Here is a 7,104-nt window from a genome sequence, read left to right on the forward strand (position 1 = left end):
TTGACTAAGGATGGAGCCAGTCAGCCAGCACAGTTGAAATAACCGGTATTTTAAGAGAACTTAATTCTTATGACTTCATTTTAAGTTTTGTCACTTGGCACAAAATGCTGTTCAGGTTAATATATTGCATCAAAACTGCTTCAAGCAAAATCAATGTGAATTGATAAAGCACTAAAACAAATTGAAGAACTTTTGATTAGTCTAAAGAAATTGCAGGAATCGCTTTTTGAGGCAACCCAAGTTGCTGAAAACATAGCAAGAAGAAGGCGAGGTTGTGTAGACTTCATTCCAGGAGATATGACAGAAATAAAATTGTCTTTGTTTTTCAAAGTCTGGTGATGCTAAAACCCAATTTGTCACCTGGGAAAACAGTAACAAAGACGTTAAAATATTATTTAAAAAAAAAAATTCATTCGGACAGTTATCAAAAATTTAAAAAATCTGGAAAAGTCAACAAAATGTAACAGCACTTTTTTGTAGTATAAATGGTATTTATTGTTTAATATTATATTTACATAAACATTTTAAATAACTAATCTCTTTTTTAAAATTTAATTAATAGATTAATAATTAAAGCTTTACTTTAATCAACGAATGAATAAAACTTTAATTTGCTAAACTACAAATTAGCTGACAAAATAGTTGTCCACATGCACAAAAAATCTAATTTAACCAACGGCCTGGAAGATGAAAGTAACGACAAAGATGATACATTCATAAAAGATGTGGAAAGCCTTCAAGCTGAGCGACTATCCACAATGAGGAGTATTTTCCAAAAGATATTTCGTGAAATCCAAAACCAAGGCCACAATCATCTTCTTCCTTCTGATCATATTATGTGTGATACTTACAAGGTACAATAGTTTTTTGATTGATTAGTTGAATCTTTATCCTCGGACTGAGAAAGCTTCTTTGAGAGCTTAATCATGGCAGCTTTGCATACTTGTGGAGGCTTTGAACCACTGACGCAAGACCGGTCAACGAAATTGACAGAGTGAAGTTCCGCTTATTCTTAAAATGTTGTCTGTGAATTATCCCAACTATGGTCAGAAAAAAAAAAAAAAAAACTGAACTAGTTGCCGCTGAATGAAGAACAGTCCTTGGAATGCGTTGCTCAAGCGCACACCCCGAGAGTCGAGCCAGCTCCGCTTGATCTTGAAGTTTCTTCTTTCTTACTGAGCTACTGTATCTAGGTGGGTATACGGTATTGTTACATTCATAGGCTACTGTTGTCTAGAATATCATACGTATAGCCTATGTATAAATCATACTGCAGCCTAAGAAATTCAAAAAGTGTTGCATAGAAGTCTTTTTTCATTGCTTGGTAAGTTCATTGATTGGCATATGGTGGATGAGTAACAACGTTTCACAAACAGAAAATTTCTAACGAAATCAAAGCTGACACTTCATCGTATCAGTACTCAGTAGCCTATAGCTAGATAAAATTTTGCAACACTTGTTATGTAGTCCTACAAAACGAAAAGGATTAAATTAAAGGCAGTTGTATTCAATGCATCCGGGGATCCTTTTCAATTTTTACGTGATGGCAAGAGCGCATCCAGCAAGTATCCTTACAAGGGGCGATTTCAACAAAACACAATGATGTTGTCAATATCTACATTAATCCGACCTTGCAAATAGGACACCATGAATACACCAGACACCATGAATACACCAGACACCATGCATAAAGTTACTTTTCTGTGTTTAACTCCCTTCTGGGTCTTCCACTACGTGATAGTCTGTGATAAATTAACATTAAAAGTTCTATTAAGCTTTATAACAAGACAAATATGCGGATTTGAGAAACTAAAAGTTGCTTTTCTGTGTCAATGTCAGGTTGTAATTTTACTCATAAAATTTGCACCGTATCAAAAAAAGATGTCTGAAAATACATGTGCAGGAGTGCAGTAAAATGATTTTGCGTTGTTCACGTTTATTATGAAATAAATTTCGACTATATCTTCTTAAAGGGGTAGTTCTTTCAAATCTATGCCATTATGTGGTCGTTACACATTAGGAGCAATTTAATCCTGATTCCTCTGAAAATCTAAAATGGTGTATTAATACACATCTGCCTCAAATCCACTTGTGTAGATAGCATAAATTAATTAGGCTACAGTTTTAATAAGTGTTAAAGTGGTAAAAAGACCATAGCCTACTTATTTTACTTTTGATTGGAATATGTTTGGCTTAGTTTGGTTCGGTTGTCGAGTCACATCATCCAATAGGATTAATTTTAAGTTGTCTGTTATTGTATACCTAGTTAGTAGCCTACAATCTTTATTTTATTTTACAAGTTTTCTGTCTGTCGAATTAAGAAATGTGGCTCAAGAAGCTGGCTGAGAGCATGCTTGGCAATGGACGGTTTCTGTTCTGTTGAAGAAATCTTGTCTCAAACCAGAAATAAAGATGTGCCAAAAACCGCCGAAAAAGAATATTATCAAAATTTAAGAAACAATGGCAAGAAAATTACAGAACTTTGGTCAAATTCCTTTAAGGTCAGTTGAATTCAATAAACTTTAGACCATTGGTTTTCAAGCTTTTTGTCTTGGCGGACCTCTTTTGCTGCTTTCGAAGTGATAGCGAACTCGTAAAAAAAAATCTGAATGTTTGGTATATCGTGTTTCCCAATGGAAACAAATGTTTCATGCTGTAAGTTTCAAAGCGACACACTTAGAAGAATTCGCTGAACTCGCGACGCATTGGAGCAGGAGTCTAATTTTTGCCACTTGGTTGCTTTAGCGTAGCCTACAAATATTACGCTGCACTTGGCACAGTTGTTATTTTTGTGTAGCGTAGGCCTACTTTTGGTCTTATTTTACAAGCAGTCATTTCTTCATTTAAAATTTTTTTTTTTCATGACAGGGATAAAGAAAGTATAAGCAATAGTAGGCTATAATGGTTTGCGCCCGGAGTCGGAGCGGAGTTTGGAGTCAATATCGTCAACTTAATTGGAGTCGGAGTGGAGCTTGGATTTCAGAAAACCCGATACACTTCTGCTAACTTCTGCCAGTCACCGATATTAACAGAATGAATTTTTTGCTTGTTGTAAAAATGTTGCCTGAAATTATTCCATCCAATTGGTGCCGCTGAATCTTGATGCAGCCATTTCAACGTTGTCTTTACTACATTTAAACTAGCAGCGGGCCCAGGGAGGTGAGGAGGGCAGTTAGTTTCGTTCTCGACTAAAAAAATCAAAAAAATCATGTAGGTTACCTTTTCTCTGTTGTTGCGAAATTTACTTGCTCATTCACATTTTATCAACCCATCCCAAGCGGCATAGAAATCGCGTGTTTTCAGCAATTAACATAAGGGGTGCGAATTTTTGTGCTTATCAAAAACTCAGAAAATAATACAACCCAGTTTGAAGTAAAACACACTGCATACCTAATAGACTAGTCAACTATTTAATTAACCTATTTCTGTATTAATAGACAGGTTTAAAACAAATGTTTTGTTTTTTTCATTTAGATTGTGATGGTACAGAATCCATTTTCTAGGCTTGTGTCTGCATACTGGGATAAAATGCGTCCAAAAGAAAGACATAATCTTCATCGGCAGCGATTGTTGTCTATAAAGATCAATAAAGAATATCGGCACTTGCGTTGTAAAAAGGAGGATGAAATGAGAGTTGATGATGGTTTTGCAACGTTTGAAGACTTTGCAAACTATATTTTAGACAATGGAATCGGCAAAACTGAAGAACCTCACTGGCAACCATTCTACAGCACTTGTAAACAATGCAACTTTAACTATGATTTTATTGTTAAACTGGAAACGCTCCGGCAAGATATCGCTTACTTGAAAAAACGACTCAAATATCAGATCGTCATGCAGAGGCGTTATTTCCAACTCGTTCGTGCGTGGTTGAACCCAACAGAACAAAAGAAACGTTTCGACAAATTTCCAAAAGTAAAGCTGAGCAATTATATGAAATATACAAAATTGATTTTGAGTTGTTTGGGTATCCACGACCTTCTTGGTTAAACTAAACACATAAACTGTTGCTAACATGTGAGATCATGACAAAATTTTTCAAATTTTTTAACCGTTTAGAAAGAAGCCGGGGAGCACTTAAACCCAAACTTAACAACCAAGAGTGCAACTAAAGAGCACATCGTCTCTTGTGAAACGTGCACTGACAATGTTTCGATCGAAAAATTTAAAATCATCTCTAGAGGCAGATCTGAATTTCAGACTAAGATCATCGAAGCCAAATCAAACGTAACAATCCGTCTCTCAACCGGCAGTTATTCGCCTGTGGCTCATCGTTCCTTCTGTGTGTGTTCTAATTGTTTGTCACATGTCTGTAGTTTACACCGCATGTGATCTGTTTCCCGCCGTATAATGTATTCGCAATCATTCTAGTATCACTTGTTCAGTTTTGTGCTTTTTAGTCCGGAGTGTCGTTACAGTTATACAGTTATCTAACTCATTTTCAGCCCGGAGTGTCGTTACTTCTACTCTTTTCTAGACCTTTCCTCTGCTATGTTTGTCGTATATTATTTTTTCGTTGTGATGGTCAGAAATAAAAACAAACTGAACTGAAGTGAACTGATAGGGCAAAGTTAGATTTATCTTACAATTTTCATTTTATGTATATTGCAGATCTAAGTAATTCCTGATAAGGTCACACGTAGGCTACGTGTCGAAAACGTTTGAGTTGATTTTTTTAAATTAGGGTATATCTTTGTGTAAAACAACTTGTTAAATCCACTAAGGTTACTTTGTTTTTATTGTTTACGGTTCAACAAAGCAAGCTCTCTACCAAAGCTTTATAATTGTCTAGAAAGAAATATTGCACGAAAAATAGAAGCTTACCTATAACTTACAATCATCTGCCGGATTGATGCAAGAGAAGGATCCAAAAAGAAGGATACAAACTGATTTATATAAGTTAACAAAACAAGGGAAATTAAAAAATTAGCAACTTCTCAAGCAGATGTAGCTCCAAGCACATGAAAGAGTAAAAGGCATTTTCTTTCAAAAAAGAATAGTCATGTAATTTTCAATGTGTGTGGAGTTACAGGTGATCAAGTAAAAACATTTCATGTTTACTATTTCTTATATTTTTATAGTATTATTTTTGTGTGCATTTGTTTTATTGGGGAGGGGGTAATTTTAATTTCAAATTCAGCCCTATTTTCAGAATACAACAGTATATTTTAAGACTTTTGAAATTTTTTTAAAAAGTTTTCATCCAACAACGTCGGATTTTCCATAAAAGTATTTAAGTGGAAAGTTTTTAAAAACTCTAGCCTTTAAATCATGTTATAGTAGGCTAGTTGTTTTGTTATATTTTTTCTAGAAAAATCCAGCTTTCATTTTTTAGCGGAAAAATTACATTTTGCTAGCGTATCAATTACAAAATTAAAAACTCGTCTCGTTTGTTATTTTGATACCAAACAGCTGACCAATTCGAAGAACAAAAAACTAAAGTTAAATTAATTCGAAATGTAAAAGCCTAAAACAATCAAAATCAACTTTATTTCACTGCATTGTAGACATCCCTAAGATAGAAATAGTTGGCTTCTGGCCAGGGGCGCCGGAAGCGGGAGGGCAGGGGGGGCAGATGCCCCCCCTGCCCTCAATTTTTCTGTGGATAGGGGGGCAGGAGGGGCAATGGATGTCATTTTAAGGTCATGTGAGCTACTGCACATTTTGCAATACGATATAACAATTTCAGCTATTAGCTTTTAGCCTAATTATAATCTTTCATTTCTGCCTCAAAATAATATTCACGACACAAAATTCTGTATCACAGTACTCATTAGCCTACATCATCATAACATAGCATGATACTCTCCCGTGCCATTGTCCTTTGTGTACTGGACACTTGTATCATTACTCGATGATGGATGAGTATTGTATATCTTATCTTAAAACTTTAAAAAAAATTGGCTTTTTACCAAAAAGTTGCCCTTTTTTCATATTCCTGCCCCCCCCAGTCAAAAACCGTTCCGGCGCCCCTGCTTCTGGCTGCAGTCACAGTAGTAGGCTAATGCCTAATTAGGCATTTTTTGTGAAATCATAAACAGCTGGAGCTACATGTGCTTGAGATGTTGCTGATCTTTATGTTTCAATTAAAACCTACATAAATCAGTTTGCATCCTTGTGGATTCTTTTCTTGCTTCATGGGCCAATCTGACAGATGTTGGAGGTACAACCCCCTCATTTTCTTTCAACTTCAAATAAAATGATATGGGTATGATAACTTTTACATGGGTTTGTGAAATATATTGCACACGAAATGATATTTGTCCGATTGTCCACTAAATCCAATTATTGTGACGTCAGATATCCTTTAAGAGGGGATTGTGTTTTCCAAATCTCCTTTTAGAAAGAGAGAGGAACCTTTTATTTTGTCTGTTGCGAAAAATAGTAATAGACCTACACTGTTTCTGTGCATTTACTCTGTAGTCACGAAATTACTGTTTAGAGTACACCTAGTTACCTTTCGGTTGCTCTTCACAAAGTTGAACGCTTTGATGTACACTAGCGTATGACAAGCAGACAGTAAATAATTTTGTTTCTAGGCATGACGTAGATTACGACGCACACCGTTTATCTTGTTGAACAACCATAATTGTCTTGCACGGGAAAGGTTGGATCGGGAATCAGCCATTTCTGGTTAGTTAATATTTAACCAGACCCGTTTTCGGTATGACATCAACAAGACAATGGCATCTCACTATTGTAGTGCAACGCCAAGAGACAATTTTTAATTGCTTAGAGGGGTGGACTTAGTACAAGATAATACTCGAAAAACTAGTAAAAAATATTTTCATTGGACAAGGCACTTAAAAATCATTTGATGCTCAGCAGCATAATAGTTTTAGCTTTGTACCCTACCATGCAGCACAATTTTTGAGAAAGCATTGTTCAGCTGGAACAAAGCTATACCGTTCAAAGCAAGTACATAAAGCACCAGTTGACACAGGCTAAATTCAGATGTACTTCAGTTTTTTCGAGTGTAACAGCGATTTCAATTAATCCATGTTGATATCGATTCACCAATAAATGATTCTAATATACATAACAGCTAAAGTGGTACTCGAGATTTTGCTTGGATAAGCTTAATTTTTGCAAGCCGCAGTTGGA

At 35.5% G+C, this 7,104-nt stretch overlaps 1 pseudogene across 1 annotated transcript; it reads left to right on the top strand.

The window, feature by feature from the left end:
* The first annotated feature begins 650 nt into the window (after positions 1–650).
* LOC145786170 (carbohydrate sulfotransferase 12-like) lies at positions 651–4,481 on the top strand (annotated as a pseudogene). Its single transcript, XR_014291280.1, has 3 exons — positions 651–854; positions 2,301–2,501; positions 3,475–4,481. The product of XR_014291280.1 is annotated as a carbohydrate sulfotransferase 12-like (transcript).
* Positions 4,482–7,104: the final 2,623 nt, after the last annotated feature.

This window comes from Aplidium turbinatum, chromosome 17 (assembly GCF_918807975.1).
Source record: "Aplidium turbinatum chromosome 17, kaAplTurb1.1, whole genome shotgun sequence".
NCBI lineage: Eukaryota > Metazoa > Chordata > Ascidiacea > Aplousobranchia > Polyclinidae > Aplidium > Aplidium turbinatum.